This window comes from Syzygium oleosum, unplaced genomic scaffold (assembly GCF_021117445.2).
Source record: "Syzygium oleosum isolate NSW1041296 unplaced genomic scaffold, Sole_v2.1 Sole_v2.18, whole genome shotgun sequence".
Classification (NCBI taxonomy): Eukaryota; Viridiplantae; Streptophyta; class Magnoliopsida; order Myrtales; family Myrtaceae; genus Syzygium; species Syzygium oleosum.
The window spans coordinates 965034-979652 of record NW_026607502.1 but is presented as its reverse complement, the minus strand read 5'-3'; the positions used below and the strand labels follow the sequence as shown (position 1 = coordinate 979652).

Here is a 14619-nt window from a genome sequence, read left to right as displayed (position 1 = left end):
GCTTGTTCATTGGTGGCACACTCTTATTTCTTTTCCCTGTTGTTATGATTCTGTCCTCACTTGCCCCACCTGCTTCTCTCTCTCTCTCTCTCTCTCTCTCTCTCTCTCTCTCTCTCATTACAGAAAGAAGAAAAGCAAGGGAAATTGAACTTTGTGCTGCTCTACCTAAGGAAAACCCCGAGGCCAACATTGAGGACTCCATCAAATTCGTACAATTGCTGATAGACCAACTGAAGAAAGAGTTCCTCCAACACGTCCTCAACGGGCTCTGCGACTTGCCCGAACCGAGCAGGCGGCTCCATCTTGGGTGCTTGAAAGTGTTCCACATGTTCTTCAACTCCTCCAACCGCTACGACTCAGACACGGACATGCTCCACGACATCCAGAAAGCGCTCGTAGTCCCGCCGCAAGTCCCCAAATTGAAGCCCCTGAGGCCTTTGCCGGAGCAACCGGGATCGAAGCCTCGGGTGTTAGTGACCAAGAGCCTGTCCGGCAAATTCGGCCTCAAGTGTTTTCCTAGGAAAAGCTTTATTGGGTATCAAATGTCTTCCCAAACTGGTCCAGTGAATAGATGGGAGAAGATGTACAAGTCATCTAGTTTTAAGTTATATTTCGCTTAGTTATGGCAGTGGTATATCTTCATGTACTTATAGTCATGAACCAACTATGGTATTTCATGCTTCAATCTCGTTGTTGTCCGTGTGGAAAGCGTTACAAGTCCACTTTCTAATTGATGCCGGAGCATCCCTTGAAGGCCATTAATTCGGCATCTTTGGAAATAGTCAAAATTTGTAAACCTACAACCAACTATATTTCTCATATTTTCAATGTCTCATAAATGTCATTATTGCATTTCTTAGTTCCTAGGTCTTTATGAGTCTTAATTGTGATGAATATTCCAAGAGTCAAAGTTCTAGTTCCAAGGATTTTATTATGTTATGTCTTTCCAATGAGTCTAGGAATTACTCATACTTGGAGGATTGTTCCTTACTCATCTATATAAGCATGCTATGATGAATAAAAAAAGGAAGACTCGATTGACTCATAACTTATTTAAGCCTTTGACTTGAGAACAATAAGTTTTTCTTGTTTGTTCTTATCCCTTATGTTGATTACCTACAAGTGGTGAGTACTGCTCTTATCCCTTAGGTGGATTCTTACGGGTGGCAAGCGACATATCCATATAAGTTCTTACTTGTGTGACCTCCTACTTCTCAACACTCTCTCAACGTCAAATTGGTATTAGAGCAAGGTTCAATGGCTGCTCATCCTTGACGTGTACCAAACGTTGAGTCTTCTACAGCTGGAGAAATACCTACAAAATGTAGAGGTGGATGATTTAAGGAGACAAGTGCAACAACTGCAGGGTCATTTGCAACGCTTCGAACTTCTAGAATGTGATGATTTGCGTCATGATTTAGAAGATGATCTCTCTGATGAAGAGGATGTTAACCCCTTTGCTGGTACTCGAAGTTGTGCTTCAAGTGAGGAAGGATCTCAATGTCAATATCAAAGGTTTCATGAAATTGAACAAGATTCCTATGTGAAGGTTGAAATTCATAAATTCGAAGGGAAGATGCAACTGGAAGAATTTATGGATTGGCTACATGCTGTAGAAAGAGTCTTTGACTACAAAGAAATACTAAATGATTGAAAGGTGAAGCTAGTCGCCATCAAGCTCAAAAAACATGCATCTATTTGTGGGAGCATTTGAAGAAGCAAATAGCTCGTGAAGGAAGAAGTTGTATCGTAACTTGGGAGAAGATGAAGAAAGAATTGAAGAAGAAGTTCTTACCGACGAACTACCGTTAAGATACATTCCTCCAGTTTCACAATCTCAAACAAAAGGAGCTATCTGTGGAAGAATATACAGTGGAGTTTGATCACCGCATGATGTTTTGGGATATTTCTAAGCCAGAGGAGTGAACCGTTGCCCGCTACCTTGGTGGACTTCGATCAGAAATCGGTAATGTTGTCCAACTTCAACCTTATTGGACTTATAACGATGTTTGTCAACTTTCTCTAAAGGTGGAATGACAACTTAAAGAAGCTCGTGGTAGTTGCTCTCGGTATTGAGACAAAGAAGGCTATTCCAAAGGTGAGAGTGCCTCTACTAGGACTAAAGCAGTCGCTTCAAAGTTGTCTGCTAAAAATAATGGAGCATCAAGTTCTAAGCACCTTAACTCTATCAAGTGCTTCAAGTGCCAAGGGTTTGGACATATAGCATCCGCTTGTCCAAATCGTAATATTGTCTCTCTAGTAGAAAAGGAGCTTGAAGAAAAGCAACGTGAAAACTCACTTAGTTCCAATAAGGACCGGAGGAAAGAGATGAAATTATCTATTGAGATCAAGAAGAGTCTGTAATCCTTCATTGGGTCTTGAATGCCACACCTAGTGAAAATGGTATGTGTCTTCGCAACAACTTGTTTCATACTAGATGCACTTCTCATGGAAAGGTGTGTGATGCTATCATTAATGAAAGCTGTGAGAACGTAGTGGCTACAACAATGATGGATAAATTGCATCTCAAGACGGAGAAACGCCCACGACCTTACAAGCTTTCTTGGCTTCACAAAGTGAATGAGGTAAGGATTGATAAAAGATGTCTTGTTCAATTCTCCATTGGAAAAGATATAATGATGAAGTATGGTGTAATGTTGTTCCCATGGATGCTTGTCGAGACCTTGGCAATTTGATAAAAAAAAATAAGCATGATGGGTTAAAAAATACTTACACTTTCAAGAAAGACGGAGTCAAAATCACATTGGGTCCTTCCAAAATAGAGAGTTCTCCTAAACCAACTAATGCGAAGGGAATTAATTTACTCTTCAAATCTGAAGTTGATAAGGCCTCGGAAGAATCCATGGAGGCATATGTACTTGTGGTTTTAGAATAAAATAAAGAACCTCTTTCTCCAAGAACTTAAGGATGTTGTTTCGGAAGAAATTCCACCCGGTCTTCCGCCCACAAGAGACATTCAAAATTGCATTGATTTCTTTTTTTGGGAGTCATCATTCCAAACAAAGCAGCATATAGAATAAGTCTTAAAGAGCATGAAGAGCTACAACGGCAAGTGGATGAACTCATGGCTAAAGGAATGGTGAGAGAAAGCATGAGTCCATGTGCTGTCCTTCCTCTTCTTGTGCCAAAGAATGGTTGGCGCATGTGCATTGATAGTAGAGCGGAGAAGAAGATCACCATCAAGTACCATTTTCCCATTCATCGACTCGATGATCTTCTTGACCAATTACATAGCCCTACTATCTTTTCTAAGATTGATTTTCGAAGTGGGTATCATCAAATTCGAATGACAGTTGGAGATCAGTGGAAAATCGCCTTCACAACAAAAGGTGGCTTCTATGAATGGATGGCCATGCCTTTCGGCCTCTCTAATGTTCCTAATACATTTATGAGCCTTAAAAATCATATCTTCAAATCATTTATTGGCAGCTTAGTTGTTGTTCATTTTAATGACATTCTTGTTTGTAGTTCTACTCAAGAGCAACGCTTGGAGCATCTTCACCAAGCTTTCAGGTTTCTATAAAAGCAAAAGTTATATGCCAACTTAAAGAAGCGTCACTTCTTTACCAATAACCTTGTCTTCCTAGGCTTTGTTGTTTCCGAAGAAGGTATTGAGATGGATCCAAGCAAGGTGGAGGCAATATACACTGGCCTATTCCAACATGTATACATGATATTCAGAGTTTCCATGGTTTGGCATCATTTTATCGTCGCTTATCAAACATTTCAACACCATTATTTCGCCTATCACTGGGTGATTGGAGGGTGGACATTTGTCGCGACCTGCCCATCCCGATCGGGTGGAAAAAAAATGATTGAATAGGTCAAGAGATATTTGTCGATGGATGTGAACATTGATTGATTCGTTTGAAGGACAAACCAAATAGTTCATTAATCCAAGGATCGAGGTGCTTCCAAGTCTCATATATCATGCAACGAGAATTGTATAAATTATGCATTCAATTGGAGTCGCCACTAGCCATAATCAAGGATTGGCTAGAAACCTCATCGAAACACGGGAGTGTCATCTCGATATGTACGTAACTAGAGATTTAAAGGATCGGGGACTTGATTACACTAGTGATCTAACTAGTGCCATTTCGGTACCTAAACTTGATCGCTCGCTAACTAACGCCCTAGGGCAGCCTATCAAGAAGCTTAAAGCTCATCCTAACCATGCTAAAAATGAAAAATAAAAACTAATGTATTAAAGGTGCGCAACCAAATAATCGACATGAAAATAAACAATCAGCAACCTAACATTCTCTCTAAAAAGAAAATGCAATCAAAAGTTCTAAGGTTAATCCTAAAGGCTTATCTGATTTTTTGGGAAATTTTTAAAGCGTTTTCTCAATTTTTATAAGTTTTTAAACTAAATCTAGAATGAAATTAACACTAAGATCTAATGAAATTAAGCCAAGAACTAATTTCTAAACACTTCCTAATTTCCTGAATTTTTTTGGAATTTTTCTGATTTTGTTTAAATTTTTAATATTAATAAATTAATTTTAAAAAAAGAAGAACTCCGGACCGGGTCGGGGGACCGGGTCCGATTCAGCGCTCCGACCCGCCCGGATTATATCCCAATTTTATATTTTTTCCCCTTTTTTTATATTTCTTTTTCTCTCTAATTTTTTATTCCTTTTCTTTACCCCCCCTCTACTGTATACCTTCTTCTTCACCGAGACCTCCTCACGCCTGTCTTCTTCAATGCCGAGACCGCGCCGAAACCTCTCCACCGGTGAACTTCCCTAGCACCGTCGACCATGACCTCTAGCCATCGACGTCAATTGCCAACATCGCCGTCCACCACCAAGCCATCTCCGTCGGTCATCTTTTCGGCCACCACTCTGGCTAACGTCAGACCATTCCGGCGACGTCAATGTCACCAAGAACACTCATAGAAAAACAAACGCCATTCCAGCAAATCAAACACGTATATGCACACTAAAGGCTAAGGAAATATAGGACTGACTGAGGCGACCTCAAACCGCAAGCTCCTCCGGCGAGGGGAGTGGCGCCTCTGACAAAGGTTTCATCTTGACCGACTCGGACATTGAACGATATGCCTCAAAATCGAAGGAAAGCACAAAATCAGTGACTATATTAGAACCACTCAAGCATATAACAAAGCTTTGGGGTGTCGGTTTCACAAAAACAGATTCGGAACTTCATTTAGGCATTTTGTCGAACAGGTGGTAGGCGCGATCGAACAGGGACTTAAGACTGGTCTTGAACGTGATTTTTGGCTCAAACGTGATGTGTAGAGCTATAAAAAACCATACTACACCACAAATATGTTCCAGTTTACAAAGAAACTCTAAAAATCGACACGACCAGATTTGGCATTCTAAGCTCATACGGTTTCAGTGAGGCATTTTATCGAACACGTGGGAGGCGACTGAGAAATGAAGCTACAGGTCTGATTTTGACAAGGTTCATGGATATTTGTCCACATACGATGTTCAGGTTGACCTCAATTAGTATGAAACGACTATAAGCTTCCATTGAAAGAACCCGAAGATCACCGAACAGATCCGGTGTCTTTGTTTCCTGAGAGGCAGGGGAAAAACAGAGCATTTTTTGAGCTTACATGGTTTGTGTGGCTTTTTGGCGACAAATGGTGGCCAGTAGGTTGATCTCTGACGAAAACCACAGCTATTTCAGCGAGCGGGATGGATTTTCTCGCCCTTTCTCTCTTGCTCTCCCTCTCAGTCTCTCTTACTCTCCCCCAGTATCTCTCGCCGAGCCTCCTCCTTTTAGACTCCTGCCGGTCCTCTCTCTTTGGCGTCCCTCCAAAACGATCCTGGGCCAGTCAACGAAGCCAGCTCTTTTTCTTTCTTTTTTCCGCTCGAAGCTGCCACTGATCAACCTGCGCTCACTGCTTTGTCTTTGCTCTCTGTCTCGGTCAGACTGCGTGCAGAAAGGAGAGAGGAAGAGAGGCTGGGCTTGGGGGAAAAAGGAGGAAAGAGACGGGCCGGGCTGGGCCTAGGCATGAAGAAAGGGAGAAAGGGGGGTCTAGGCCGACCCGACCCTGATTCACCCCCTTCTCTCTTTTTTTTTTAAAATTAATTATTTTAGAAAGAAAAAAAAAAGAGAGAGAAAATATGTTCTATTAAATTCTACTCATGCAAATGCACCTAGTGTCTACATACTATGCAATTTAATAAAAATTATTTTGTTTAATGGTTAAAGTTTAATTCCTAATTTTCTATGTAACTAAACCCTAAATGAATAGCCACAATTTGGGTGTCAACAACATTTCAAGTGGACTAAAGAAGCACAACAAAGTTTCAAATTTCTTAAAGAGAAGGTAACTAAGGCTCTTATTCTTGCACTTCCAGATTTTAATAAAGTCTTTGAACTTGATTGTGATGATTCTAATGTGGGAATTGGTGCAATTCTTAGCCAAGAAGGAAAGCCTATTGCATTGTTTAGTGAGAAGTTGAATAATTCCCGCAAGAATTACTCTACTTATGATAAGGAATTTTATGCTACTATTAGAGCTTTGGATCATTGGCAACATTGTCTATTGTTCAAGGAGTTTGTTCTCTATTCGGATCATGAAGCCTTGAAAGTTCATGAATACTCAACATAAGCTTAACAATCAGCGAGCCAATTGGGTAGAGTTTCTTCAAGCTTTCACTTTTCTTATCAAACATAGAGCTGGAGCTCTTAATCAAGTGGCGGATGCATTAAGCTGTAGGCATTCCTTGCTATTAACTATGTAAGTGAAAGTATTAGGCTTTCACATGATTAAGAAACTTTGTGAAGACGATCCAAACTTTGGGAAGATTTGAAAAGATTGTTCAAGGGTTGCAAGATGGATTTCTTGGTGTGTAGGGCGATAGAGCAAAGGATTGCCTCCTTCTGGTGGAAGTCAATTTTAAATAATAAATTACAGATTACGAATGAATAGATACACATAAGTTAGCTATTACAACTTTAACCCAAGACACTATTTTCATCAATGGGGGCAATGACGAAATTGAAGACCGACGCGCTCATTTTATTCCCATAAATTTATTTATGCATTTTTCATTAAAAGGTTTTGCTGGAAATTTATATTTATCTCGTTCCTTAGACCTTCAAAGCCATCACTTCATTGAACGATATCAAGATTAAAACTATTCATTACAATCTCACACATCGTATAACTTTCCGTCGTATCTACTGCCACATTGATTCATTTCTTCATATATACATATAACCATTCAACTTCGCGTGTTTGCATAGCACATTTCTGCGCTTTAGTAATTTGATGACCATCTCTTACAAGAATTGACAGGTTCATGAGCCTAGAAGGAATTGTATTAGGACTAAAATTTCCTTAGTAACGTGTCATTCACAATTTCCATTACAAAGTGATTGGTTGACTATTTATGTGGTCTGGAATATTTATCTACGTTAAATGAGTTAAACGAAGTATAGTGTTTTCCCAAAAATTTGATCGTATATATTCGTTTTGAAACTTGATAGCATAGAAAAATTGCCTCAGAGAATTTGTAAATCAAATCCCCTTTTTTTTTAACTCAATCTAGTTAATTAGTAGTAATAATTCATAAAAAATATTGGGTCAACATCATTGTGTGACTAGTTGTTTGAGGTGATATATTAAATATATATGAGAGCAAATTTAATTTTTCATGAAAAATTCATATTAGGAGGACATTTTGAATAGCTGTCCCACCCCGGAGTACGCTTATTTTCTAAGATTCAAATTGTGGATGTTACCAATTTTGATTATAAACTTATCGTCACATCACGCCGCCTGAAGATACACATTTTCGCGGTGCATCTAAGAGAGGGATTCTTTTGCATGTAGTCTTGGATAAAAGATTGATGAGCGATACATATCGATTGCATAAAATCTATCTTTTCTGTACAAACTTATACATGAGAATAATGTGGAAGGAAAAATGGGGTAATTTCTGTGTAATTATATATATTTTTGTTTGTCTTTTAATGAAGAGTACGTAAAGTTTTATTAGATAACTTTCTAAATTAACAAAATATTACGACATCAATTATAGTCAATCAGGAATATACACAATCAATGGAGATATATGCATAATTTGAAGAAATATAGAGATTCAATAAAAATATCCGAATTATCTCTTACATGACGTAGAAGACGTCAACTGGTGTTTAAATACATATGCAATCAAATTAAGTGATAATAAAAGAACCGGTCCAACAGGTTACGTGACAACAGGTTGGTGTTTCTACTACTTATGTGGTTGTGTGCATGCTATTCAACAACGTAGGAGGCTAACGTGGCTGTGGTGCAGGGACGGCAGAAGAGGCTTACGTCGCTGCGATGCAGGGATAGTGGAAGAGGTTGACGTTTCAACGATGCAAATACAACATAAGAGGTTGACATAGCTGTAATGCAGAAGACAGCTGAACAACCTAACGTGATTGCGTGGCAAGCTACGCGACAGCAAAACATACTGACGTGGTTGTGTAGCAGGTTACACACACAGCAAGTTGACGTGGTAGACTACTGACATTTCCACTAACTGAAACGAATGACGTCGAAAATTGATATTAGTAATAATTGAAAATGAATGACACGAGATGTGAGGTACGCTCCGAATGTATATGTTAGTGTAAACCATCAGTAGTGCTTGAAAAAAAAAACAAGAATTACATGAGATGCAAGGTGTGATTTGGGTGCGATGTGCACCCGATGCACCCTAGGATTGCTTAGCTTCGATACTAAGATAAAAATAATGCGGAAGAAAGAATTGTGTAACTTCTATATGTTGTTGTATATATGTCACTACATGTCTTTTAATAAAGAGTATATGAACCCATTTATAAGTTTTATCAGATGACTTAACAAGATTTTAGACATAAGTTTTTGTCAATTAGGAATATACACAACCAAAGGAGATATACGCATATTCTTGCGATATAAAGAGTCAATGAAAATATTCTAATTATATCTAGCACTAATAATTAAGATTAGATTTTTTAAGTCACCTTACACAACTTATGACCACATTATTTGTAGTGTGTTTTATGACGGGAATTAGACGTTTTCACGTGCAATTTTTGTTCAGATATACAACGGGCGAACGTGTATGCATCGATTGAATACACTTAATATGTTTGATGTTCTACGGTAGCGAGCATAAATAATACCATCTTTGGACCGTTTGCTCTGGCTTTGAATCATTCCACTCACATCGTTAGATTAGTGGATTACTTTGATCAATTTGATATTTATCTACCTAAAATAAATCATTTTTTGTGATAAAATAAATCCTAAAATGGAATTCAGTTGTGTGAAAGTGCACAAGAAGAGAGCTTTCAGCGCCTGGTAGTTGCCTGCCTAGTGCGCTTGAGAGGAAGATAAAAAGAAGTCACAAAACTAATTTCATTTTGGGATATATGTACTGAAAGTCATAAAACTTATTACAAAAGTATAATTGAGTTCTAAAATTTTCAAAAATGCAATAAAATCATAAAACTTGTAAAGTTTGTGTAATCAAGCCCTTCTACTAAGTCTGTCAAACTTAACAAACGGAAAATACAAATCAGTTTTAGGACTTCAACACACCAACTTGACAAAACTTATGACTCAATTGCACTTTTTGAAAAATTTGAGAACTCAATTGCACTTTGATGATAATTTTTAATACTTAATTACACTTTTTAAAATTTTTAATATTCAATTGTACTTTCATAATAGATTTTAAGACTTTTAATGTATTTATCCCCTTTCGTTTTCATGTCAGCATCATAAAAATCAGTATTCCATGAATTCATATCTATTAGGGTCATTGATTCTATCACATTGATAAACGACGCAAAAAGAAAATCGGGACGTCCCACTCTTGCAATAATTTATGCTTAAGCGAATTAGATCCATCAATTGAAGCTACTAATGATAAGGATCTCATGGAATTGCCAAGAAAATCAATTGGATCCATGGGTCTCGTTCCATCACATTGATAAACGAGGAAAAAGCTTAGAAATTAGTCTGTCATATCGTATTTCGGTACCAATTATTTCCGAACACGCCAGATGGACAGAAAACGAGTTCATTTGTCATATTTGCTCTGCAGACATGACTCGGGTGTGATAGGTCCAGATCAACTCTGGAAATCTGCAAGATTTGCTAAATTTGCTGACTGGGTCAGAACTTCAATTTGTATGCAAATTGTAATTTGAAGTCCTTTTTCATTGGTGAGATTTAAGATTTTATGGACACGTGACATGAACGAGTGCGATTAAATTGTACGAATATTTTAGAAATGTGAGGTGGCAAAAATAAGTTTGAAACTTCCTACCAGAGAGAAAAAACATAAGTTTGAACTTGAACTATTCCATGATGAGAATATTCATGCATATGAAGTTACTTCTAACGTACTTGTCTGATTAAGGTGGAACATTAGTCCGGTGATAGCATGATTGGAACTAGGACTGACAATTCGTGTTGATTTATCATAATCGTGTTTGTAATTTGAATTAATTCAAATTGACCCAAAAACATCTTGATTTTGATTCTACATGCCAATCAATTGAATTACTGTAAAAATATGTTAATTTCTAATAGCAACCTAAAGTAGCCACAGACACATGAATGGGGGCCGGGGGCTCGTACAAACCGGATAGTGACGAAGTCTGGTCCGACGAGCCCAAAACAGAGCATGGAATAAGGGCTTACCGGTTCGGGGTTCAAAGGTGTCGGCCGAGGGTGGCCAGACGGAGCTCGCGTGCGGCTAAGACGCTGGTCGGGGCATGCTCTCTCTTCCTATTCTCCCTCTTATGCTCTGTCCCTCGGCTCACTCTCCCTCTCGTGTTTTTTTTCCCGGTTCCTCCTCAACTCTTCCCTCTCTCTCTCCTCTTAAGGCCGTCAGCCATCACCCCAATCACCTTTGCGCCTGCTCTGCTCTCTGCTCCGCTCGATTTTGCTTGGCTGTGGAGCGCTCTCCTTCACTCGGCTGTGCGGCGTTCGCGACAGAGAGAGGGAAGGGGATAGTGGAAGAGGAAGAGGCATTGAGCCAGAGGGGAAGAAAGAAGCGGGCTGGGCCGAGCCTAGCGGGAAGGAAAGAAAAGGGGAGGGAGGTCGGGCCGGGCCTCTTTGTTTTTATAAAGAAAATATGCTCTAATCGACACTGTCACGCCCCGAACCCTACGAGCGCGCGACAACCCAACCGAGGTCTATTCAGTGCAACGTCCCACGACGCGTCGCCGACCCAAAACCCAAAACAGAGAACAATGCACAAGCGGAAGCAACATTACACCCGTACGATAAAACACATGACCAAGGATAGCCATCGAGCAACAACCATCATAAATACACACTTGCATTAACAACAGGGATTTACAATATCCATCGCAAAAGAACTACACATATAAACCAAAATGGGTCAACAGCCACTAACATAAAAAAGGGGTATATGGCTCGAGGGTCAGGGTACTAAACCTAAGAAGGGCACCTATCCAAAAAGTGTCGGCCCTACCCTACTATCGTCGAGGACAAACCCTAGGGTATCCAGTCCGAGTCGGATCCTGAGGACTCGGACGAATCGTCAGCTGACTCGTATTCGGAATCCATCGAATCCTGCTCAAACTCGGCGTCCACTGACTCCTCCTCGGAATCACTCTCCGGCTCTAGCTCCTGCTCCATGGGCTCCGGCTCTGGTTCGACGTCGGACTCCCAGTCCATCGGCTCCTCTCCTTCGGACTCAGTATCCATCTTGATGATGACTGGCCGGGCGCCGGAATCGTCCTCGGACGAGGCAGCAGGACTCACGACCTCTCCATCGGCGGCCTGCGGATTCGGCTGGCCTAATATATCGAATGGGACGTCGAAGGTCCTAAGAGGTCCATGGGTGCCGAACTCGTCTCGAAAACACCACGCAAGATAGGGATGGGCCCGGAAATGTGGTCCGCCCTCATCGACCCATACTATAGTGTAGTACCTAACATACGACTTCCCGTTCCCTACGGGGTATACCGTCACCGATCGCTCTATGCGATACGGGATCCCAAAACGAAGTGGCGCATCCACCATCTTCAGGGTCGGGGGTCTGAAAAGTGGGGTTTAAACAACAATGAGAATAAATCTCAACGAGTAGGCCCCCTAATCCGAAAATAGGCTAACATGCACCTCCCGGACAAGTATCAACTAAACACACAATTGAGTAATCATATGACTTAGGCCCTCGGCCCAAATCCAACATCTAATTGACCGTGCAGGTTAGGCACATATTAATAATAATACTATGCCCAATAATGCACATACACATGTCAATTGGCCACTATCACATGCCACACACATGTTTGCACTTGTTTATGCACTCTTCGCACACTTGCCAATGCCATGCTTATACTTGCACAATTCAATGCACACTTGCACACTTGCACACGTGCCAACTTTCCATTTATTCACCGACCCGCGTAAAACGCATCGGGTCCGACCCGCGTAAAATGTATAAGGTCTATCACTTTTCGATCGATCTCCGGCCCACGTTAAACGCATCAGGCTCATGACACAACACGCGTGTGGGACGCCTCAGGTTAGCCATCTTCCGGTAATCCGGGCATCGTCCCGTGTAAACGCCTTAAGACGGGTTCCTTACCCCGCGTAAACGACGCCTCAGGGTTTATGTGATCACACGAGCGCAATTCACCAATTATTATCTAAACCCCCCGTAAACGACGCCTCAGGGCGATTTAGGTGATCACATGCTCATGCCAATCGTGCACACTCACATAATGCATAGGTTATGCCAATGCTCAATATATGCCACGACATGCTTAAATTACCTCTTAGCATGCCTAACAAATCAATGAATTCTAAACAGGCATAACACATTCTTGGCACTCGAATTCATGCGATAAATCAATATAATTGAGCACACTCATGGCCCGCCATGCCCCTCAATTCTCGGTCACATCAAACACTCAACATGGCATCACACAATCAATTAACCATCACACTCAATTCGGCCACTACATAGGCAAATCAAGGTGTACTCGGCATTTCACAAATAATTCACCTATTAACCAAATAAGGCCCAATCAAATCCTCAATGGACAGCCACTTAATCAGTCCACCCTAGGTCACTAATCCACCTCCAAATCATCACCTTAGGCCATTAAAATCACCACAAATCAGCCACTACTCAGCCCACAAATTGTACCTATTTTAATCCACATAATAGCTCAAATCAAGTCCACAATAATCAACCAATCACCAGCCCTTTCTAGACCATCAAACCATATTAAAATCATCACACTAATCCATCAAAACAGCCACAAAATCAGCCCTAATCAGCCCACACTAATTAACCCCTAAAATACCTTAATAACTCATAAAACTTGTTTAAAGTGCACATAATCCTAATTAAGGGTTAGGGTTTCCACTTACAAGGTTTAAGGCTTCAAAAGGTGGGCTGAACAAGGAGAGAAACGGGCCGAACAGCAGTTGGATCAAGCCGGTTCAGCGGCGGCGCTCCGACGTCCTCACGGCGGCGCTCGGCGGTGAACGTTGGGCGGCGGCGACTCGGCTGACTGGGCGGCGAAGGGGCGACGGTGATGGTGATGGTGATGGTGATGGTGATGGTGCCGAAATGAGAAGGAAGAGAGAGAGAGAGAGAGAGTCGGTCGGGTGGTGATGGTGAGGCGAGGCGGTGGTGTGTGGGTGGACAGGCGGCGGTTTCGGCGGGCGGCGCCGGCGAGCGGCGGCGGCGGCTGCTCCGGCGAGGTTGCTCCTCACGGCCAAGGAAGAGAGGGAATGGAGAGAGTGAGGCGTGAGGGAGGAGGAGAGACCGGTTGGTGATGGTGAGAGTGAGAGTGAGAGAAGAGAGAGAGAGAGAGAGAAGAGGGGTTTTATCCAAAAGTGAGTTGGTGGGAGTTGGTGAACTACCCTAGCAAGTACCATTTTATCCGCTCCTCTCATGACTTAATCTAATGGCCAATATTCAAAGGCCAATCACATCCAATCAAGATTAATGGCCATGATTCAATCTTACACAAAATATCTAGGGGCATTTAAGGAATTGAGCAAGAGTGATGGGGGCACCAATGTCCAATATTTTCTGCACTATTAGGCTTAATAGAATCAATTAAAAATCTCTAAAATTCGGAATTAACATTTAGGGCTTAGGGGCAATTTGGTAATTTTTCGATTCCGGTCCGAAATTTCATTTTTCGACTATACCGATCCTAAATATAATTGGCCACACTAATACGACGTTGTCCTTGCAAAAATAGTCGCGTACGTCCATGAAATTCGACACTCAAGTCCGGACTCAATTCCACGATCAATTTCGCTCAAATGCGATTTTAGCGTCTCTCACTAACGGGCGGCTGTTTAGGGGTTACGCGTATCGACTTAGGATTACTCGAGTCGTGACGGTCTCGATTTCCAAGATAACACGAGAATTTATCATTAGGTCCGGGGGCCACGACCGTTTGAAATAAGTTCGGGATTGTTTGCCACACGTACTCTCGGTCGTGCGGAATCACCCGCGTTCCGATCGTACGTCGTTGGCCAAACCAAATCCGTCACCTTCCTTGGATCGGTCCACATTGGCCCAAAATATTCTCTCGTCGTTCCTCGGAATCGGACTCGAT

General features: G+C 41.3%; 1 pseudogene; it reads left to right on the top strand.

Annotated features, from left to right (window-relative positions):
* The window catches only part of LOC115686577 (S-linalool synthase-like), a 67741-nt pseudogene extending 66882 nt beyond the window's left edge, over window positions 1-859 (top strand).
* The last annotated feature ends 13760 nt before the right edge of the window (window positions 860-14619 follow it).